Source organism: Aphelocoma coerulescens, chromosome 7 (genome assembly GCF_041296385.1).
Source record: "Aphelocoma coerulescens isolate FSJ_1873_10779 chromosome 7, UR_Acoe_1.0, whole genome shotgun sequence".
Taxonomy (NCBI): domain Eukaryota; kingdom Metazoa; phylum Chordata; class Aves; order Passeriformes; family Corvidae; genus Aphelocoma; species Aphelocoma coerulescens.
In genome coordinates this window covers 4,964,112-4,988,567 of record NC_091021.1, presented here as the reverse complement: position 1 = coordinate 4,988,567, position 24,456 = coordinate 4,964,112, and the positions used below count along the sequence as shown (strand labels likewise).

The 24,456-nt window shown below is 46.0% G+C and overlaps 1 protein-coding gene across 5 annotated transcripts in view; it reads right to left on the bottom strand.

The window, feature by feature from the left end:
* The window catches only part of MAP2 (microtubule associated protein 2), a 246,983-nt gene extending 227,181 nt beyond the window's left edge, over window positions 1-19,802 (bottom strand). For 4 of the 5 annotated variants that reach the window (XM_069021825.1, XM_069021827.1, XM_069021826.1 and 1 more), the window contains exon 1: window positions 19,707-19,802. The gene's annotated coding sequence lies outside the window, so the exon portion shown is untranslated. The remainder of the gene's footprint in view (window positions 1-19,706) is intronic. The other variant, XM_069021839.1, reaches the window with a different exon arrangement.
* Between the last annotated feature and the right edge of the window lie 4,654 nt (window positions 19,803-24,456).

Here is a 24,456-nt window from a genome sequence, read left to right as displayed (position 1 = left end):
CCTTATCTGTTGAACACATGAATATTCAGAGGGAAGTACATAATGCCAACTGCCCTCAGGAAGTAAAATAATGTCAGTTCCACATTACTGCCATTGCTCACAGCTCTGCCATCTCTAGCCCACCTGCCACCACCCTGGGTGGCTTTGTGCCTCTGACTGGAGTGCATGGGCTACTTTGTTGGTCACCTAGAAAATACCATCCCAGTATTTGAGCCCTAACATTTCAAGTAGCTCTAATTCAGTTTTCAGCTCAGTTCTTTGTCCTCTAAAAATAACTCATGTTTAATTGCAACTGGCTACAATTTTCTAATTCTTTGTGACCCCAAACCTCTAAATCTATTACCCAGAGACAGACAAAGTAATGCTTAATGAAGGTGTGGGTACAATGCAGCATGCTAAGGGCCATCTGGTTGCCAGGTGTTTCCTGGCTTAGCTTTTCTTCACAATACACATCACTCCTCCTCCCCTAATTCCAAGGAAGGCAATTTCTACCTCAGGAAAGTCCTTCATTAAAGACACAGACAAGGGCTTTATTGCAAGCAAGTCAGCTGCAGCACAGCAAAGTTCAGAGCCCACAGCAGAAAGCCCAGAAGGGCTGTTTATTACCATACATATCTCCCTGTGACTATCACCAAAAGCCTGTGCCAAGACTATTTCTGACTGTTAACAGGATTTTCACTGTGACCCTATGCTTTGTGTCCTTCACAATTTAAAAAAAAATCCAAGGTAAGAGTAGTTTTAATAATAGTACCACTTATATAGAAAGGAGGTGGTTTAAAATGTACTAAGCAAGACTGACAACCACTGTAATTTGATTTCTTTCAGGGAGCAACGCAACCTATCAGTGTGGTTTGATCCTGTGAACATTTTCAAAATTGAGCATTTAACTTCCTTAGAATCCCTGTCTTTAAGACAAGTAAAAGCTTTCCAGCTCCCAGACACACATTCCTGCCCCTCCCCTTCATCAGTGCTCTAGAACAATTTAGAGAGCTGGACTGGTAGAAAGTAAGTCATTTTTGTACAGCACTAGCATTGCCCCAGCTCAATTTACTGAACCAGCTTCCCACAAGGTCAGGCAAGGAGCAGGCATCATGGGAGCAAACAGGCACAAGACCCCCACAGAACCAGCTGGGATAAGCCCTGGCTGCCAAGAGACCACATCCCAGACTACTGAACAGGAAGGCTTCTCCTGGTTCCCACTATCGTGCTAAGATTTAGTTTGCATAAAGCTTCTCACATTTCAGGCTAAAGCCAGAAAACATTTACTTGGGTACTTGCAGTAGTCAGTTCTCGTGAATGTTTCAGACTGGTTATGTATGGTACCAGGGTCAGTGGACATGCATAGAAAAATTGTGTCAGTATTTCTCAAACATGACAGGGAAAACTCATTTTTACAGCAAAGACAAAAGCCCTCATGACTCCTTCCAATGTATGGAAAAGGGGTCTGTGCTGGGGAACTCTAGAGAGTCAGGATGCTCCTGCTGTGCTTGGGAATTAGCAGGTTACAAAATGGAAACAGCTGCTGTTCAGAGACACACTGGCAAAAAGGCCTACTCTGCCCAGCAGCCAGGAATCTGCTTTGCTGGTCCTGGGCACCCAAGTACCCTCAAGAGCCACTGCCGCAGCAGTCCTTGGTACAGTCTATAGGCACACTAGGCCTTCACTGCCTATGGGGATATGACAGGCCCTGATCAATTTATTGGTAGACACAGAGAGGATCATTTTGCAAAGGGAACGCTAAAATTTGCCCAGAAAATTGCAACACAAATAATTTCCAAGCCAAGAAGACCTTTTCTGGTTCTACTGTGGATCACGATCTAAGCAAACGGGACAAGCTAAAGCCAGAACCAACAGCGCACCTGTGATGGACATGCCAGAGCCTCTCACCACTATCCCAGAGCCCCACCAAGCTCATATGCACTGTTCATCTCAGTTGTCTTGCCCATGTGTTGGGGTTTTAGTTTAGTCCTAGTTTTTTTCCTGTTAAAGGAATTTTTTCCCATATGCATGTTGCTAGGGGACAAATGGCCATACTTAAGAAAGACAAAAACAGCTGCCCATTGGGGGTGGGGTGGGCCTGGCTACTCCTTTGTTTTCACCTGGGTGTGGAGTCAGTTTGCTCTCAGCGTCTGGAGAGAGAAGCTGCAGAGACGGCTGCTGGTTCCCGTTTTCGGCATCTTTCTTTCTGCTGGAAACAACGCCGGGATCCCAAAGCTGCTTTCCCTGCCCTGCTGGAGGCTGGGCTGTGGCCACCCTGCCCCGCTGCTGCTTCGAGCCTTCGCTGCGTTTTAGCCGTGCTCACCCTGCCTGCCTGGACCTCCGGGGGGTTCCCCTTTTTGCATACATCTCATCTGCCACTCAGGATTTGTGTTTGTGCCTGCCGCTCCAGCCTGCCATTCCAGCCTGCTGTTTCCGAGAGTCCGGGATCGGCTGCCCCGGGGTTTGTGAAGCTTTTGTTCCATCCCTTCCCCGGGATCCCAGGGCACCAGAGCTGCGTGCTCCCTGAGCTCGCTCCGGAGCGCCCCCTGCAGCCGCAGGGGAACCATCACACCGGCCCTGCTCACCGGGAGCTGCCAGCGCCCCTGCCGGCTGTGAGCGGAACTGCACCCGAGGGGAAATAGCCTGACAGCCGAGAAGGCTGGGACTGGGTTTGTGTTTGCTGTTACTGCCATAGTTGTTGTTGTTTTGTATGACTGGTTATATATCTATATATATATAGATATAGTAAAGGACTGTTATTCCTATTTCCCACATCTTTGCCTAAAGACCCTTGATTTCAAAATTATAATAACTCAGAGGGAAAGGGGTTATATCTGCCACTTCAAGGGAGGCTTCTGCCTTCCTTAGCAGACACCTGTCTTTCAAAACTGAGACAGATCTTGGCGCCCAACCGTGGGGCCTGAGGGCATTAAGAGAGAGAGGTGAAAAAGGAATAACAGTCCTTGGATAACTTAATTTTGTGTGTTGGATATAGGAACCTTGGTAGGCAGCAATATGTGGTCTACTTTACCCTGGTTCAGGTGGCATGTGGCCGTGGCTATATTCTTCCCCTTTGCAGCTCCTTACTTGAATATGGGTCCTCTGACTAAGGCTACCATTGCTGTTATCCAGCTTGCGCTATGGGTCGAGAAGGTGAGGAATTCATGGGTTTTTAACTTCCTCTGGAATGTGGGCACGTGGATAAACGGCCATCACACACTTAGCGCATGTTTTTGGGGTTATGTTAACAATGGTACCTTCTGTGAGGAAATGACACCAGGGGAAGTTTTCCCCCAACCCCTCAACCAGTTCTTTGGACCCACCCCATCAATTTTCGAAGGGTTTAGATTCCCTCTGAATACTAACCATCTGCTGCTGGTAGGCCTACTCTATTTAGCATTCAAGGATAAGTTGAGATTGGCTTGGATAACTACCCAGACACCAGCCCCAGAGACTAGAGATCCTACCCCAGAGCCTGATTCAGCCCCAGAACCTGACACAGCCCCAGACACTAGAGATCCTACCCCAGAGCCTGATTCAGCCCCAGAGCCTGACACAGCCCCAGACACTAGAGACCCTGCCCCACAGCCTGATACCGCCCAACAGCCCACCTCAGAAATGGACTACCCGAAATGGGTGGGGGTACTGGTGAAAGGGATGCAGGAGATGTGCCAGGAGATGGGCCAGGTGCACCAGGGGATATGCCAGGAGATGGGCCAGGTGCGCCAGGAGATATGCCAGGAGATGGGCCAGGTGCGCAAGGAGATGTGCCAGGAGATGGGCCAGGTGCGCCAGGAGATATGCCAGGAGATGGGCCAGGTGCGCAAGGAGATGTGCCAGGAGATGGGCCAGGTGCGCCAGGAGATATGCCAATTGCTAAGGGAATACACCTCCTCAGCTAGTGAAAAACCCTCTCCTTGCCCCAAAGAGGGTGAGTCCGATGGTGCAGCAGTGGAACCCACGGATGTTACAACCGTCCAGGTTTCAGCTGAACCACAAGGACAAGCACAGCCAGCAGCAGTCGCCCCTGTGCAAAGGAGGAAGTGTAAGACCAAATCAGTACGACCAGTTAATGATGATGGGGAACCAGGGCCCTCACAACCAGCAGGAGAGCCAGAGCCAGAAATCATCACTGAGTCCCTGTCGTACGACAGTCTCCATGGTATGCGAGACGACATTGTGCGAAGGGGGTGTGAGCCTTATACCACCTGGCTGCTTCGGGTTTGGGACCTTATGGGCACAAGTGTGCAACTGGATAGTGGTGAGGCAAGGTATCTGGGATCGTTGACCCAGGACGCAGGTGTGGACCAGATATTTGTGAGGGAGCCAGGGCCCCTTTCTCTCTGGGACCGGCTCTTAATGAGTGTGAGAGAAAGGTTCATTCATAAAGAAAGAATGCAGGAGTACCATCATAGAATGCAGTGGAAGACACTTGAGGAAGGGATCCAACAGCTAAGAGAGGTGGCAGTATTAGAGGTACTCTTTGGGAGGGATGGACAGCACGGTAATGACCCTGATAAGGTCAGGTGCACAGGACAGATGATGTGGAACCTGGCAAGGCTAGGGCCATCGCAATACACCACCTTCATTGCAATGATTGATGCTGACAATACCCAAGAAACAGTGGGCTCTGTTGCCAACAAGCTCAGGAATTATGACAGTATGGTCAATGGCCCGCTGAAAGCTTATGTCTCTGCTGTGGTCCAGGACCTCAAAGAGGAGATGAAGGAGATGAGGAAGGAAATGAGGGAGGAGATGGAGGAGATGAGGAAGGTCAGTGTGGCACCAGTACGAGTCACAGGCCCCCAAGTCAGAGCCCGTCGTCCCCCTGCTAGAGAGAGAGAGTACACCCCACGAGCTGAGATGTGGTTTTTCCTGTGTGAGCATGGGGAAGACATGAGAAGGTGAGATGGGAAACCCACCTCTGTCCTGGCAGCGCGGGTGTGTGAACTCAAGGAGGGAGGCACTAACCAAGGGGGTTCCGCTAAGGTGAAAGTAGCCTCAGCCTCCCGTGACCAAGCTGCCAGATATTACAGAAGGGAGGATGATATGTCAGATCCCCTCGAAGGTACCTCTAGTATGTATGCCCAAGGAAAGAATGATAACCAGGGCTAGAGGGGCCCTGCCTCTAGCCAGGAAGAGGCACGGGAGAACCGCGTTTTCTGGACGGTGTGGATTCGATGGCCTGGCACATCAGAGCTACAAAAATATGATGCATTGGTTGATACTGGGGCACAGTGTACTTTAATGCCATCGGGACATGTGGGGGCAGAACCTGTATCCATGGCTGGGGTGACCGGGGGATCACAGCACTTGACCCTTTTGGAAGCTGAGGTGAGCCTGACTGGGAAGGAGTGGCAAAAGTATCCGATTGTGACCGGCCCAGAGGCCCCGTGTATTCTGGGCATAGACTTCCTCTGGAATGGCTATTACAAAGACCCAAAGGGGCTCAGGTGGGCATTTGGGATTGCTGCTGTGGAGGCAGAGGGCATTAGGCAATTGAACACCCTGCCTGGACTATCCGAGAATCCTTCTGCAGTTGGGCTCCTGAAAGTGGAAGAGCAACGAGTGCCAATTGCCACCTCGACAGTGCACCGCTGGCAGTATCAGACAAATCGAGATGCTGTGATCCCCATCCACAAGATGATTCGTGAGCTGGAGAGCCAAGGGGTGGTCAGCAAGACCCACTCACCCTTCAACAGCCCCATTTGGCCTGTGCGCAAGTCTGACGGGGAATGGAGATTGACTGTGGACTATCGTGCTTTGAATGAAGTGACTCCACCACTGAGCGCTGCTGTGCCGGACATGTTGGAGCTCCAGTATGAGCTGGAGTCCAAAGCAGCAAAGTGGTACGCCACTATTGACATTGCCAAGGCATTTTTCTCCATTCCTCTGGCAGCAGAGTGGAAGCCTCAGTTTGCATTCACCTGGAGGGGTGTGCAGTACACCTGGAACTGACTGCCCCAGGGGTGGAAGCACAGTCCCACCATCTGCCATGGACTGATCCAGGCTGCACTGGAAAAGGGTGAGGCCCCAGAACACCTGCAGTACATTGATGACATCATTGTGTGGGGGAACATCGCAACAGAAGTGTTTGAGAAAGGAGAGAGAATCATCCGAATTCTCCTGGAAGCTGGTTTCGCCATCAAGAAGAGCAATGTCAAGGGACCTGCCCGAGAGATCCAGTTCCTGGGAGTGAAGTGGCAAGATGGACGACGTCAGATTCCCACTGAGGTCATCAATAAGATCACTGCGATGTCTCCACCAACCAGTAAGAAGGAAACACAAGCTTTCCTAGGCGCCATAGGTTTCTGGAGGATGCACATTCCTGAGTACAGCCAGATCGTGAGCCCTCTCTACCTGGTTACCTGCAAGAAGAACGATTTCCACTGGGGCCCTGAACAACAGCAAGCCTTTGCCCAGATCAAGCAGGAAATTGCTCACGCCGTAGCCCTTGGCCCAGTCAGGACAGGACCAGAGGTGAAGAACGTGCTCTACTCTGCAGCCAGGAACAATGGTCTGTCCTGGAGCCTCTGGCAGAAGGTGCCTGGTGAGACTTGGGGCCGACCACTGGGATTCTGGAGCCGAAGCTACAGAGGGTCTGAAGCCAACTACACTCCCACAGAGAAAGAAGTCTTGGCAGCTTATGAAGGAGTCCAAGCTGCCTCAGAGGTAATCGGCACAGAGGCACAGCTTCTCCTGGCACCCCGACTACCAGTGCTGGGGTGGATGTTCAAAGGAAAGGTTCCCTCCACGCATCACGCCACCGATGCTACTTGGAGCAAATGGATCGCCCTCATCACGCAGCGCGCCCGAATTGGAAACCCAAGTCGCCCTGGGATCTTGGAAATAATTACGAACTGGCCGGAAGGTGAGACTTTTGGGTTATCTTCTGAAGAAGAAGAGGAGCAGGTGACGCGTGCTGAAGAAGCCCCACCATATAACGAGCTACCAGAGAGTGAAAGACAATATGCCCTCTTCACTGATGGTTCCTGCCAAATTGTAGGCGCTAGCCGGAAATGGAAAACTGCTGTATGGAGCCCCACATGACAAGTTGCACAGGCTACTGAAGGAGAAGGTGGATCCAGCCAATTTGCTGAGCTCAAAGCCGTTCAATTAGCTCTGGACATAGCTGAAAGAGAGAAGTGGCCAAAGCTCTACCTCTACACTGATTTATGGATGGTAGCCAATGCTCTGTGGGGTTGGCTGGAAAGGTGGAAGAAGGCAAACTGGCAGCGCAGATGAAAACCAATCTGGGCTGCTGAGGAGTGGAAAGACATTGCCACTCGAGTAGAGAGGCTATCTGTGAAGGTCCGTCATGTAGATGCTCACATCCCCAAGAGCCGGGCTAATGAAGAACATCGTAACAACAAACAGGTAGATCAGGCTGCGAAAATAGAGGTGTCCCAGATAGACTTGGATTGGCAACATAAAGGAGAGTTGTTCCTAGCTCGATGGGACCATGATGCCTCAGGCCATCAGGGCAGAGATGCCACCTATAAGTGGGCACGAGACCGAGGGGTGGATCTGACCATGGACAGTATGTCCCAGGTGATCCATGATTGTGAGACATGCGCTGCGATCAAGCAGGCCAGGCGGGTGAAGCCCCTGTGGTACGGTGGGCGGTGGTCCAAATATAAATATGGGGAGGCCTGGCAGATTGATTACATCACACTGCCTCAAACCCACCAAGGCAAGCGCTATGTGCTCACAATGGTAGAAGCCACCACTGGATGGCTGGAGACCTACCCTGTGCCTCATGCTACTGCCTGGAACACCATCCTGGGCCTTGAAAAGCAAGTCCTTTGGAGGCATGGTACCCCTGAGAGGATTGAATCTGACAATGGGACTCACTTCAAGAACAGCCTTATAAACACCTGGGCTAGAGAACATGGCATTGAGTGGGTGTACCACATCCCTTACCATGCACCAGCAGCTGGGAAGGTTGAGTGGTGTAATGGACTCTAAAAATGGTGCTTTAAACCACCTTGAAGGCAGTGGGTGGGGGGACTTTCAAAAACTGGGAGGTCCATTTAGCAAGAGCCACCTGGTTAGTTAACACCCGAGGCTCCACCAGCCGAGCAGGCCCTGCCCAATCCGAACCCCTACAAACGACAGACGGGGATAAGGTTCCAGTGGTGCACGTGAGAGGTATGCTTGGAAAAACTGTTTGGGTTAAGTCTGCCTTGAGCAAAGACAAACCCATCCGTGGGGTTGTTTTTGCTCAGGGACCAGGTTGCACCTGGTGGGTGATGCAAAGGGATGGAGAGACCCGTTGCATACCGCAAGGGGACCTTGTTTTAGGGTGAACTACCCATGGCTCTGTACTTGTATCAATATCAGCATGTATATATGTATATAATTCGGGTGATGCATGTATTCATATGGTTAAAAAGGTTAAGTTTCATGTAACATGTTAGTATGGAAAAAAATTCGGGGTGGATAATGCTGGGGTTTTAGTTTAGTCCTAGTTTTTTTCCTGTTAAAGGAATTTTTTCCCATATGCATGTTGCTAGGGGACAAATGGCCATACTTAAGAAAGACAAAAACAGCTGCCCATTGGGGGTGGGGTGGGCCTGGCTACTCCTTTGTTTTCACCTGGGTGTGGAGTCAGTTTGCTCTCAGCGTCTGGAGAGAGAAGCTGCAGAGACGGCTGCTGGTTCCCGTTTTCGGCATCTTTCTTTCTGCTGGAAACAACGCCGGGATCCCAAAGCTGCTTTCCCTGCCCTGCTGGAGGCTGGGCTGTGGCCACCCTGCCCCGCTGCTGCTTCGAGCCTTCGCTGCGTTTTAGCCGTGCTCACCCTGCCTGCCTGGACCTCCGGGGGGTTCCCCTTTTTGCATACATCTCATCTGCCACCCAGGATTTGTGTTTGTGCCTGCCGCTCCAGCCTGCCGTTCCAGCCTGCTGTTTCCGAGAGTCCGGGATCGGCTGCCCCGGGGTTTGTGAAGCTTTTGTTCCATCCCTTCCCCGGGATCCCAGGGCACCAGAGCTGCGTGCTCCCCGAGTTCGCTCCGGAGCGCCCCCTGCAGCCACGGGGGAACCATCACACCGGCCCTGCTCACCGGGAGCCGCCAGCGCCCCTGCCGGCTGTGAGCGGAACTGCACCCAAGGGGAAATAGCCTGACAGCCAAGAAGGCTGGGACTGGGTTTGTGTTTGCTGTTACTGTCATTGTTGTTGTTGTTTTGTTTGACTGGTTATATATCTATATATATAGATATAGCTATAGATATAGTAAAGGACTGTTATTCCTATTTCCCACATCTTTGCCTAAAGACCCTTGATTTCAAAATTATAATAACTCAGAGGGAAAGGGGTTATATCTGCCACTTCAAGGGAGGCTTCTGCCTTCCTTAGCAGACACCTGTCTTTCAAAACCGAGACACCATGATCCCAAGCTCCTCAGAAAACAAGCAACATCTCATTTCAAAACAAAATCCAGCAGAAGAATATCACATATTCTTTTTCCGTGGTTTCATCTATACAGCAGGTTTTGTAGTTATGTGGAGTTCTGCCCAGAGCTATGTTTCAAAACAAAATGAGTGATTAATCTGAAAGGTAACAAACTGAAAGAGATAAATGCAGCCAGACCTACGTTGGGAAACGAAATTGTCCAGCATCAGTGCCAGTTGTGAAGGATTTTCAAGTTCAGCTATGAAGTAAATCCATCACAGAAAGGGAAATATTAACAAGTGACTAGAGATGTAGTACCTTTTTTTCCTTGAGGCACACTTGCTTGTTCATTTTACTATCTGTATATTCTAATATCTTTTTAAATGCAAGTTTCTGCTAGAAATTATTTTCACAAGCTTCAAAACATTCTTCAAAGAGCTACTCATCTGCTTAGTGACACAGACATGGGGAAGGACTTCTTTATTAATCTAGGAGGATTACACTTCAATCTAGATCAAGCTTTGCCTGCAGGTAAGAGCAGTAGGGCAAATAAATATACCAGATTTTCCAGCTGCAAAGGCATGAGAGGAACAGAATCCTGAAGAAAATTATGGTCATGCTTGGATGGGGAAAAGAGGTGAATATAAGGAGATAGCCACTTCTTTTTTATCTGTTGTTCAGTAGCTGCTGGAACAGGCAAATTCTATTCTTACTGACTTGTCAGCTCTGAAACCTACCTCTAACAGCTGAAACAAGTCCCCACAGCTAGTTTTTCATAGTGAAAATATACATGTCTCTGACTTCTTTTTTGCTGCCTTTTTAGTGTGCCCACAGATCACTTTCTCACTGGAGGAAAGCTCATTTTTCACTTACCTTCCCTCTCCTTTAGGCAAACAATAAAAAGACACCAAAACATTGCTACAGAAAACAAACACACAGTACAGGTAAAATATTCATTCTCTCTCCCATCCCAGGATTAAGACAAATCCCTTATTCAGCTGCACACTGGAATAAGCAGAGTCATTGAGACTGATCTTGCAATAACTTAAAATGCAGGAGAAAATTCTGTCCTGCTCAGAAAAAAAAAATTTACAGCTTCTATCAGTATATGAAACAAACTAGAAACAAAAACAACTCAATCTTCCAAGTAACTGAAACTTCAATATTTAAATTCACATGAGTTTGGCAGAGCAGTAAGGGCAAATCACCTGGTGCCGACCACGGAGGTATTTCAGAGTAATGCCCCATAATCCCAAATCTGCAATACAATGTCTGCAAGGAAGTACTTCTTTCTGACCCCAGTAGTAAACATGGCTTCATGTCCTGAAGTATGGAATACATTAGTTTTGCCCAATATTTTTTCCAAGTATTTATTCCCTCCTCCTGCTTGTGGTAGAAGAATTCAGTCCTAAAATACTTAATTCAAAGTGTAAACAAGTTAGTTACTTTAAGTACAGCTTGCACATTCACCAAGTTGCTCTGTCCCCGTCACTGGAATAAAACAGAAAATTCATGACCCCACACAAAAAAAGACTATCTGCCTTAAAACAGCACTTTTATCTGCTGGTTCAGAGAGGTACATGCCTTCCACCAATTAAATATTGTCATTGTCAGCACCTTTTTAAAAATAAATTAATTACAGTCAAGGACTACTCTCTCATAAATAGCAGTGTACAAATCCCATTTGTGCTAAAAAACAAAAAGTAGAATCAAAGATTCCAAAGCATTGAATAAGGCATTGTTTCAGCAGATACTGCTTACTTACTGGAAGTGTCACAAAGCCTGAGCTTACAATACAGGGTTCAAAGACAACTTGGTCCAGATGAACCAAAGGACAGAAGTCCCCATAATTATAGCTACTCAGTGTACATCAAGCAACACTGGCAGCACTTTCACAAGCCAGCACCCACCCAAAGGTCAGTCTTTAAACAGACTCATGGTCTGCAGGGTGGCTGGTGGGAAAGGCCTGATTGACTGTGCGTGCCTATGGTAATTGAATGTGCCTATTGGTAATTACAGGTAATGATGCAGGTCAGTGCTGGCATCCTGATACCATTACTATCTAAATGAACACACATTCCAGCATCTGAAGTATCAATATCATAAATATGGTAAAATGAGAATTGTGTTTCTAACTTCCAAGTGTCTGTAACTATCAATTAAAGCTTTGCAACAAATTATTAATTCCATTTATTGCTAAGAGTGATGCTGCAAGTGTACAGTGGACCAAAACAACTGAAGGGGAAAAAAAGCCGATGTGAATTCAGGTTTTTTGCTCAGAGAAGAGTATTAGAGGTCATTCTAAGTGCATGCAGTTTGACTTTTTTTTTTCCAAATGCATTCCACAAAAAATGTTCTCAACTATTCGTATTGAAAGGTACATTTAGAAGAATTTTTAATACTGCATTCAAAATACTGCTAATGTTTTAAGCAACTCTAGTAGCACACCAATAAAAATTATCTAAACTAAAAGACCTTAAGTACTATCTATAAATCTCTGCTGCTAATTCTGGCAAACTGTGGAGTATAAAATTATATATATTAATTTGCAAGAATACAAAATGCCTTTTATTAAAAGTTTAGACAAATTTATTATATGCTGTAACAGACAGCACTGGGTAATAAGAAATGCTTATTCAATATTCTGCTAAGTTTTATTAAGAAGCACAACCAGCTCTCTACAGCCTGAAAAGCTTAACTTTATAGAACAGCGTGGAATGAAAGCTCTTATTTACCACACTCTATCCTTTGCTCTTCAGAATGAATCAGGCTATTAAGCATTCCCCCTACACACACAGGGGTTTGTTTGCTTTTCTTTTTTTTTTTTTTTTTTTTTTTTTTTTTTTTTTTTTTTTTATTACTCTTATGGGAGGTTAGGATTGTTTTTTTCTTTATTTCTCTCAGGGAATTTTGTCCCATTTGTTGCCTAAGAGCTGGTAACAACTGGTACTTAAGAGGCAAAAGTGGCCAAGGTGGGGGGAAGGGTGCAGATGGCTGCTCTCATAGCTGGGGCATTTTTCTCTTGGGAAAAGCAGAGATACAGCGAAATTTTGGCTGGGAGGTCAAGGGATGGGCTCGGCTCCTCTCGTTCTCGGAGCAGACGGAATGGTCGAGTTGCTGCTACCTCAGGAAGAATTCACTGCCACCGCGGAGTCCAGCCCAGCACTGCTTCTTCTTTACCATGGGCGAGCCTCTGCTCCTAAGAGCAGCCAGTGAACTGGCACCTTAGTAACACCCAATCACACTGGAAAGGACCCTCACCATCTACTTGGGTGCCTCAGGGGAAAAAGTTGGGACCTCAACCCCCCGACCCCCTCCCCGTTCCCAGAGGGTGTGTCTCCCAGCTGAGTGCTGCAGCTGCTATGGAGAAGCCCGGCTGCCACTGCCCAGCTCCGCTGTTTTCTGCCTCTACTTGGGGCTTCTTTGTTACACTTTAACCCAGCATCCTGTGCCTGCCTGCTGGGACACCCTGCGGCTACTGCTGTGGCTGCAGAGTTTTCTGCTACATTTTGTTTGCCACTCTGGGGTGTGCCCGCCTCTGCCGTTCCAGCTGCTGCTCCACGGTTCCTGCTACAGCCCATTCTGGCATCCTGAGGGGCACCGAGATTGGCTGCCCCTGTGGGTTTGTAAAGGAAGCCCCTTTTCCATCCCTCCCGCTGGCTCACCCGCCATCACCCACATGATGAGAGAGAGGCAAGAGAGAGGCGCTCGCGCCACAGCGCCCCCTGCAGGCGCGGGGGAACAACTGCACCCCCCTGCCCGGCCGGGAGCCACCAGCGCCCCCACCGGCAGTGACCAGAACTGCACCCAAGGGGAAGGTGCCTGACAGCTGAGAGAGGCTGGCAATGGGTTTGTGGGTTTGTTTGTTGACACTGCCGTTGTGGTTGTTTGTCTGCCTTGTTATACGTACGTATGTACATACATACACACACATATATACTTATATACATATACATACATACATATATATACACACACACACACATACTAGTAAAGAACTGTTATTCCTTTTCCCATATCTTTGCCTGAAAGCCCTGTGATTTCAAAGTTACAAAAATTTGGAGGGAAGGGGGTCACACTTTCTATTCTAAGGGAGGTCCCAGCCTTCCTTGGCAGACACCTGTCTTTCAAACCAAGACAACTCTCTCACAAATTTGCCAACTTTCCATTTACTACTTCAAGAAATACATATATTTTATCTCCCTAAAACAAAAGAAATACACAGTTTCCTTCCGCCTGATTTATATGTTTCTTCATCATTTTCCTGGGAGAGATTTTCTTTATAGGACATCAAATCAATCATGTTGCAGAAGACAGAGGATGGGCACATCCTTCTAGACACACTTAGCCACAACCCTGACTACCTAGGTCTGCCCTGGGCTCCTGGCACTGACTCCAGGTGTGTTCTGAGCATGCTGACAGCCTGTCAAGAGCAATCTTTGGCCCTAACACTGCCTTGACTGAATCAGTGCAAATTAAGAACTCTAATACAAATCTGGAGGACCTGACACTCTTATTTCAGAAATCTCCCTCCTATTCTTGTGGCTACCTCCCTGCACTAGTATTTTGTAATACATGGGCAGGAGAGCACTGAAGGAGGATGGGGTATCCAACAGCTTAGGGCCATCAGATCTGCCTTCATCTCTGATGCCCTCCAACCCCACGCTATAGGGTGACAAGAAGGATGGGCTATGAATTACTGACCATCCAGACCACTTGAGGCTCCTCTGGGCACAGCCTGGACAATACCGTGGTTGAGATACATATGGAAGGAGGCCAATCCCTCTTTGCTCACAGCTAGCAGATACAGGATTCTGGCCCAGCACTGAAGCACACAGGCCACTTCTGAATGTCTACAGCATTTTCTACTATTCATCTCTGGATCAAATTTGGACCGAGGCAGGAGTTTTCAAAAGCATGTCCCAAATGGTGTTCAGAACCTTCGTAATACATTTTTATTTTGAGACATTTCCTAGCTTTGTTCATCCAAGATCAGAACCTCAGGAAAAGTGGCAAGTTTTATATAGCCAAGCAGCTGTTCTAAGAGATAATCTATGTTCCTAAAAATAGAACTGACAGTTCCTAGTTCTAAACCAGTAACCAGCCCCTATCATTCTCTCCAGAAAAAAAAAAAAAAAGTGAACACATAGGGTTAATTGAATCAATAGATCCTATAATTAAATGCTGCCAAGTTAGCTGACTTCATTGGACTGCTGGGTTTGGTTTCTTTGGGGGGTTTTGTATTGTTTATCCAGAGGTTGCATATGCTTTAAATACAACTAATTTCGCAAATAGCTATTGAAATTTAGTTTGAAACTCTCTCGGGGAATAAAATGACAAGTTTCACAGAGAGAAAAGTAACTTTTCACAGACTCAACTCACTGGAAGCTACTGTAATCTAACTGCCTTACAGCTACAAGAAGTACTAAAAGAAAGAAATCTTCTTACTTCTTGCTGGAGGCTTGACACAAGAAAAGAAATATTCCTCAGGTCCTCATACCCATGAGTGCCAATTCTAAATGAAGGAGAAAAAATTTGCTAGAGGACCTTAATTCTACCTACAAATCCATAACTTAAGAATTCTCAGGTATAAACTGATTATTTTCCTGACAGTGAAAAGTACCCCAGATTTTTAATAAACAGAAAACAGAGCTGCAAATGGCATTGTCTCTTTCCAGATGGTGCAAGTCAGGTGATTCAATGAACTCATCACAGTATTCTGATTTTCTCGACTTAACACTGCTGGTTGTAATAAGGCCATTGTCTCCCTTATACTATATGAACCACATATATATTTTATCTGGAAGCATCATGTGCTAAAATAAATGAATAGTTTCTGTGGTGTAATAAATAGTCTCAATACATCACAGAAAGTTAGAAAAACATGTACTTTAAAAATGCTAAAAGAGAAACAGCATACCATAGCATTGGTCAAGCCTTTCAACCAGCACTAACCTATCTCACAGACTGCAGAAAACAAAGAGAATAGATAAATTTTTATATCATTGAGATTGCCAAAGCCACACCTTTTCACCATAATTCCTTTCAAACTGGCACCCTAACAAAGATACAGGATACTGAGTGCACACACTAACACTCTGAAGCTGATGTCTGTTATCCCTTTCTGCCACCTCCCCAATCAAGACAAAAGAACAAAGATCAGTTTCATCTGCGAGACTGCTGTAGGGAAAAACAGCACTGAGTGTAAAACCATAAGGATTAGCTCATCTTTTCTCCTTAATACAACAGCAAACAATTAGTGTTAAAGTAAAATGGGTCAGTCAAGATCTCAAATCCTCTTAACAGCTAGTACAGTAACCCATGTGGCCACAACAGTCCAAATTAACTCCATGGATACATCAGTTCTTTCTTCCAATACCTAGAAAGCAATTACAAATGTCACACTGAACGTCCTTCTAAAACAGCCTCATATAGTTTAGTAGCATTACCTATGATTAAACCTTCCCATGAAATAAAACCTTTTTCCTTTACTGAGGCAGGCAGTTTAAACCACCTCTGTTTTCCAGCACCAATCATCTAAATCAGCTCCACCCTATGGAAATCAGTCTCATCCTGTTTTGTCTTATTAACTGAGATGCAGTACAGAGCCGTTGCTAATAAGCACACCTGTACATGAAGCAGAAGGATTGAAGAAAAAGAACCAGCCCTAAATATGTCAAGACTCACCCATACTCAGCCTTAGCGTGTGCATGTGTGTTTGGGAAGAGATAAGCCATGTAGTGATATCAGAGAACACTGCACATTTCCATGCTTTCTCTGGAGGTACTTGGTATCTCTAAATATCATCAAGGGGTTTACAACACTGAGCCCACATACCGTGAATTTATCCTTTCTCTTTTCAGAAAAAACATTCCCTTTTCTGTAAAAACACGCTTAACTTTTAAGCATGCTTACAGCTGACTTTCAAGTGCAATTAAGCATGTGTTCGAACTGAATAAATACAGATGGACCAAAACAAGCACCCTTGGGTCTTAAGAAAAAATTCTATATATCAGCACATGCATACTTTTATTTCTTCATCAAGTGCACATATGGACTAAGATAGTACAAAACCCAAAATATCTAATCATCAGATAATTCAGTTTAGAAAGGACCCTGGGAAGTCACCTAGCCTTAGGACCCCTATTACACCTTTCCAAATTTCTGGTCATTATTTGTGTGCATGTTAAGTGCAACACTCCCTAATCCCTTCCTAGTTAAGGCTTCAGTTCAGCTTCAAGTGTCCTGCAGCCAGAAATGCCTCTTCTGGAACCCAAATGCCAAGGGGTGGGGTTTTTTTCCTTTGACTGAGAGACAGAAGTTTTACCAGATCAGTTCTCAGCACAGCCACTGCCCGCACTATAGGCAAAAGATCTGTAAGGAACTCAGGCTTTAGGCACGAGCAGAACTTTTGTTTTCCTTTCTTAAGATGATTATAATTTGTCCCATCATGGCAGATCAGATTTCAGATCTTACATATGCTGCAGATGTGTTACAAGCTCTGTCAGTACCTTGTCCCTTTGCAGAAACATTAGTAATCAAGAGGTGACTTTCGCAAAGCCACCATCATAAAGTCCTCACAACCTAAATTCTTTTTGACTTCTTCCTCTTCCAACCCCATTAAGAAAACAAACTTGTCTCCAACACATGTGCATGACATGCCACATTGGGGGGTGAAGCTGAAACAGCCCAGCAGAATCTGCAATGGGCCTCACCCCTGTTTCTGTGGTTAGATATTTCTAGCAACTTCCACAGACAGTTGTTAAGTGAGCACAGTGCCAGAGCTAGAGGGACCAGAGCCCACTCTGGTGTCAGCAAACACAGCAAATGTTTCCTCTGTGAATCCAGGTATGTGGTTTAGCAAAGGGTAACTTGTACAGAAAGGAGCATGACACAAACTGAAAGGAAAGGTATGCTTCTGGAAAAAAACATCTAGCAACAAGGCAATTCTTAGCCCACAGACTGCAACAATTCATTTAGGGACTGTTGTGATCAGGTCACTCCTGCCTAGGCACAGCACCTCAGGGGTCATTAAATTACAACTGTTTCTGTATTACCCAAACATATTAAAGAACACAGGTAAGTGGGTATGACATAACATACTGTAACAATCACATCAGACCTCTAAATCAAGGCTGCAAATGCTGCTTTATGTAACAAACTGCATTATAAGCACAATGATCTGCCCTCCAGTGTGCTAAAACTCCACAGAAGAACAGCAACTTTTAATTCTCAGGATGACAGTTCTTTGGCTTCTCTCAAACACCCACAGGCAATGTGCAATATGGGTGCAACAAATTGAAAAGTTCCATTAACCAAATCCTGTCCCTTGATGAGATAAGAAAAGATGAGAAGAGATAGAATTTATGGCACCATGCTCCACTGCTGAGATCACCCCTCTTCTCAGAGCCCTGTGCCAGGGCACACCTTTGGGTTTCATTTCCATGCAGAATAGCCTCACTAAGCCATTGGGGTTATTTTCAGTGTGTTACTTTAGCTCACCTGCAAATGCCTGAGCTCCAGGAAACTGGTACCACCTTAAGCCTGGGGTCTTGCCCACTGCTGAGTGTCTTGCAAATTAAATATGCAGTGAGGAATTTGGTGTTTCCCAGTCCTAGGTGCTACAGGGGTGAGTTTGGGCTCTGTTACACAGATCACACTTTCAGAATATCAGCTGCAGAAATGAACAACCACCCACAAACTTAACTGGACTGCCTTTACGCTAACTGAAGAGAGTTTGTAGCACACTCATGGAAATAGCCTGTTCTTTCACTGTTCGTGAAATCAATTCTTCGTGATCTATGACGTAACGCAGGGGCAGCTTCACTATGTCATGCCCTCTCAGCACATTCTCTTCCCAGGCATGGGCTGAGATGCTGTGATTACACCATTCAGTCAGGAGGGAAGTGAAAGAAGCTATAGAAAATAAATACATTCTGCAGCTGAGCCTCTTCTTGGGTCTATCCCCTATGAGATCTGTAGTCTAGACATCCCTGCTACTCTAAACCAGCACAGGTGAAAAGAAACAGGTTCTTTCATGGAGAGAAAAACAAAGGTTTGTGGAGCAAATGGGAAGAAACAGAACCAAAAAGATACGTGATTCAATCTCACATGGAAGAACCCTTCTGAAAACAAAAGGGACAGGTTTTCTGAACAAGCAGCACAAATGCTGGACAGCAAGTGATTTTTTGAGAAAGGATGGAGTATGATTTATTGACATGACCACAGAGACAGGATAGATTACAAAAATGTATGCTAGAAACCTAGAATAAGTAAGACTCACAACATATGTGTGCATACATCCCATTCTACTGCATGACTCTATGTTAATGCTCACTTACAAGTGAAAACCTACTACTCTGTCTCAGGAAGAACCCTACATCACCAAAAACACAAGAGAATATTTTTATTCAGAGGAAAATTGGAAGTTCCTGCTGAGCCCAGGGAAATTAACCATGTCGGTATCTTCCACACGGAGATCTACTCTCCCGGCATGGGGCACACCCCCTTCTTTCCCGAAGGTGTTCCATGAAGCACATCTTATCCAAAGGGCAGGTCGGAGTGTCTCGAATGAGTACAGGACAGATGAAGGCGAGCACGGTTTATTTGGTGGGTCGGTGCAGCACCATGGCAGCGCAGCGCGGCACACGCCTACGGCTCCTACCTGCAGCCATCCGAGCCAGGCACATTTTACATCATTTTCTCTTACATAAAAAGGCTTTGTTCGCCGCTGGGCTCCTGTGCACGGCTGTTTCCTCCCTGATCCATGCAGTACAGGGAATCATTTTTTTAGGTGGTTTTTTTTTTTCCCCTCCCCGATGCAAATTAACAGCGCTTACAGCCCTCGCACCCCCTCGCCTCACACAACGTTCTTTGTTCAGCCGCGCAGATCCCCTTAGAAAAGCTTAAGGGTGGGGGCAGGAGAGGACAGAGGTTCACATCCTCCGAAGGGGTTTACAGCCTGGAGATTCTTAGAGACCTCGGAGGCAGCAGCCCCGATGAAGGTAAAACGGGCGTTACCGGGGACCGCCCCACTCCACTTTTACCTCCGGGAGGTCGGGGGGGGGGGGAGACCCGTGGAGGACTCCGGTCTGGGTCCGGGAATGAAGGGACCAAAGAAGGACCGAGACCGAAGGACGGAGGGAGGGAGGGAAGGAGCACCCGCGGGACCCGGCCGGCCCAAGCCCCCAAAAAAGGGCTCGAGACGGCCGCAAGGCGGGAAGCGCGCGCGGCTGCCCCCCACTTCCCTGCATTCCGGAGCGGCGTCGGCCCCGCGCCCCCGCCCCGCCCGTCCGTCCGTCCTCCTTCTCCGACGGGGCTCGGCATGGTCCTTACCTGAGCGTCACGGCGGCTGCCGGCAGCGACGGGGACCCAGAGGACGCGCCGTACCCGGCTCAACCCGACCCGACCCGCCCCGCCGCTCTCGGGGCTGTCGCCGGGACGCGGCCGCCTGCACGCCGCGAGCCCCCGAGACCCGCCCCCGGCCCCGCCCCCGGCTCCGCCGCCGCTCCCGCAGGGCCCCCGCGCCTGAGGAGGTGGAGGAGCGGCCCTTCGCTGCCGCCCCGCCCCACCCCGCCCCGCCCCGGCCCCTGCATTGCAGAGACACCGACGCTCCGGGACACCCAGCCCGCGCCCAGCCTCCAGCTGAGCCGTGTCACCGGGTCCGGCCCTGCCATGCCCTGCTCCTGGTAGAACACCTTCCCGAAAGCCCCTCACCTCATTTCATTTGTGTCTTCCAACGCTGCAAGTCCAGCTCAGTCTCATTCCTCTTTTTCCTCTGGAGAAAGAGAGCAAATAATAGTGAGATCGGTGAAAAAACGCGTTTACAACACCCTCAGACACCGCGCTCCTGCTCACTTCCACACTTCTTTCGTAGGGCCGGGCTTTCCAGCCATTTCCTGGAATCCGGCAATAAAACATGTCCTATTATTTTGTCACCACATTCTCGAACTGAACTGTCCCCCTCAGGATGTCCATTACAGTTGCTATACTCCAAAGTCATTCCTGCCGCAATATCGCTGGTGTGGTAGGGCTACAGGATCAGCTCATCTAACCTGTTATGACCAGAACCATGTCATTTCAATCAACCTGTGCTGGAGATGAAAGAGTAAAATGCTGCTTTCTTACCTCTTCTATTTCCTAAGCAAATTTTAGTTCGTTAAGAAATAATGTGCAAAAGTCAGTCTGTCAGAATCATAACCAAAACTTCTGAGTATGTCATGTATGTATTAGCCTCTAATAATGTTTTGAAGGTCCTACATTTTGATTCAGTAAAGATAAATATCTTTATTTTTCTTTATATTTGGGGGCCTAGATTGCACACTATTACCCATACTGCACTGGAATAACTTTAAATGTTAATTTCAGTTTGGTTGCATTTTTCTGCATCACTGTGAGCAAGTAATCTATATTTTTTCCAAACTAATTTTAGGTACCCAGCTTGATTTCAAGCATGATTTTCAGGAATACTTGTTTTCTTCATGGGCGTTAGCATGTTATCTAGAAGATTTCACATCTGTAATTTGTGTCTTAGACTGAGTGGTCAAAATGCAGTTCAGGAAAGCCTAGGTCCCACCCTTGCTTCTGTTTCTTCATAAAGAAATGGCCATCCCTCAACAACTGCTACATATATTCCACATTAACTTTTACATATATTCCATTCACTGTTAATGAAGTGACTTGGGAAGGCCAAATTACTTTGTTAAGTATTTTTGTGTATTTGTAAATCAGGAAATTTTCATTTAAAAAGAGTGAAAACTACAAACATTTCTTCTGGTACCTTTCCTGAGCCCTCCTCAAGCTGTTCGAGAGAACTTCCCATCACTGCTGTTTTCTCACATTTCACCTGTAAATCAGTGCCATGCAAAGGGAGCAGGATTTTGCCAAAATGACAAAGGCATCATGTTCCCTGCTCGTTACTCACCGTCAGTGATGTACATCCTTCCAGAGGAGATGCTTTCAGAAGAAATGGATTTGCTGCAGTCAGTCTTTCTCCCAGGCTGCCAGGAGGAAAGACACTGGTTCAGGACATAAGGAATGTGCACCAGTATCCGCAGTACCCTGAAGACCAGCAGTGCCTTTCTCTCTGCTGTTTTCTTTCTGTGCCTCTCCTTGGAGGCCTAGACATCCATGCAAAGACCTTGATGGATTTCTCCCCACAAGTACAAGAACTTTGCCCTTCCTCTCACCACCTAGATAATGTGAATGCAGGCTTAACATAAAGCCTCATCAGAAGCAGCCCTGTGAGGAAATGAGTAGTTGACTTCATCAAGGAGAAAAAGTTAAACTTCATCCAAATGGAAATTACATTAATTTAAAGCTTACAATATTAAAAAAAAAAAAAAGGGGGTGGGGGGGAAGGACAGCTTATACTTTCATTGGAATCAAATACTGCAACGAGTATCATGGAAGAGATGAAAAGATGTCTTAATGGAAAGACACATACAGTACACTGTGCACTGTCCATAAACATGCCTAGAGATCAGAGGGGTGGTGTAACTAACCAGAGACACACTCAGAATATTCCATGTGTGACAAAGAATCGTTGACTCTAGCTCAGATGCAGTACAGCAGCAGCCTGCCTCTTTTCAGCAGCAGCCTGCAGAGAGAGAGAGAAGGTGAGTCTTGGAAGTTAGTCATTCAGTTGCATCTCTCCTTTAAACAATCATCAAAGATGATGAAAAATAAGCACAGAAAAAAATGGCAGTCACCATTTTCCCCAAGATAATTACCTAGTTAAATTACATTATACTTCACATTAAATATTCAGCAGCAGTGTTGACACTAGATGTTTTAAGACAGAAAAAAATATTTTAATTTATGTTAGAGATATTAAAATGCATGCACATATTTTTATTATAAATATGCATGCAGAGATCAGGAAGCATCACTACACTAGGCGATAGTGGGAAAAGATTTTTTGTACAAAGGAAAAAAGAATTTTTGTATCACCTCATAAACCACAACCTTTTAAGTAAAGCTTTGAGATACTGAATTATGGATGTCTGTATGGAAGTCTGATAAGTCAAATACAGCAGATTTTTTGCCTGCCTACTAAAAGAAAAAGGAATTACATTGTCTATAGCTGTCTTTAGAACAGATTCATTTGAAACTATGTCTGGGAAATGCTGTTTTAAAAGGAATTTGTGTTAATATTTTGTCTCTTACTACATAGTTAAGTAACAATTCTCCACTGCTCTCCTGAGAGTTTATTGGGATGCAGTAGTGACAACTTAGGTATTTGGCATCACTTCAGACTGGGGAAGGAAACATTTAATTTCTCAAAAACACAATGACTCAAGCCTTGGCGCCAATGTCACAACATTAGCTGAGCAAACAGAGCAGTCAAGACAAAGTCAGCTTTTATTTATTGATGATGGGAAGAGCTGCGAGCACCAGTGAGGTTAATGAAACAAAAAAGTATGGCTACGGTCCCCTTGCACATTACTCTCAGTGGCATATTTGCAGTCTGTGGGCACGTTGAGCAGTTTTTTCCCACCTTTCTCCTTGGAAACACCTAGGTTAAGGTGACCGGGAAAGGCAGGGCTCCCGCTTCGGCATTGCTGGGATGTTTTCATGGGTTGAAAAACTCTAGGGTCCCTCTAGTGCCCAACAGAGGCAATTGTGGGGGGGAAAGCGAGCTGGAGAGATCCTTCAAATGCTTATCAACGGCTAAGCAAAAGAAAAGCTTCCACTGATAATAGCATGGACTTATCCCTGGCTTTGCATCACAAACTATGCTCAATTTTTTTTCTGATTCTGACAAGAAACTCAACTGTATCTCATCAGCTCATATAGTAACATTTCCATGTAAAAGCCTTTCTTTTTCTGCCTATCTCCCATTTGATTGCATTTACCATTCAAAGATTATTTTGAGATACTATGTGTTTGTAAAAGTAAATGTCTCAGGTTGCCACAGGAAAGCTTTAAGCAAAGGTGAGGTTTGGCCCAGTGGAAGAACTTGTACAAGAGCAATGCTGCCTTTGTAGATTTAGTTATCTTTGGTCTTTTTGTCCAAGAGACTCTAAGTACGCCTGTGAATTATGATGGAAGAATTAGCTTCAGGGAGCTACACTCTAATTTGGCTTATGCTTTTGATGTCAAAAGCCAGTCTCTGCATTAGAAGTAGAATAATTTGAAAGCAGAGAGAGGGTACAAAATACTTGGACCACTAGCTCTTGGGGCTGCAAGGAGATTAGAATTGCAGTAAACAATGCACTACAGCAGACACCTTCATTTCTTACTGCTGGGATTGAAAGGAAAGAGCCCCCAGACAACGAACCAATGTGAAAAATGGACTGTATTGGTCCCTTACAGAGTTCATGGTTATGTGCAGAGCTTCTTCCCCTGTTGTTTACCTAGCCTGGCTACTTTTTCCTCTCAGCTCTTGAAACTTTTTGACATTTTGGTTATGGGGCTGATTCCTCCGTGGAAGAGAAGAAAGCTTGGTGTCAGGTTTGCTGTGACATCTCACAGGATGTTTTGTAAATGTATTCAAGATGAAGTGAGGAGAGTACTGATCCCTGCACGATCCAGCTGTAGAAAGTTCTTAACCTAAAACAACTTTCACTGGTTTAACCCATTTTCTGGGGCACAGAACAACAGTTTATCTATTAAATTTCCATCTGAACAAGAAGAAAAAACCCCAGACTCTCTAGGAAAATAAGTTTTGTTGCTCTTGACATTTTCTAGTTAAAGAATGATGATTGCAAGGAAGTTTCAGGTTGGGTTATTTGTTTTGCCATCTCTAGCTTCTCGCTACTACAAGCATTGCCTTCTTTATCTATGTTGAGAGTTGTGGGAATAAAACTAATGCACCATTCAGCCTTACCAGGTCTTCTAATGAAAAAAAATTAAAACCCTCTGCCTACTTACAGGACAAACAGAGGATAAACAGAACACACAGTAAGTTTTATGTAGTGAAATCTCTTTGCACATTGAATCTCTAGCTAAACTACATGGAAAATTTGCTTTTCAAAATAAATATGATGTGTAAGTTACTGAATAGCCAAATGGTTAGAATACGAGGAATTTAGTATTTCTGAGTTTTAATTTCCTGTTCTAGGGTGTGTTGGTTTAATACAGC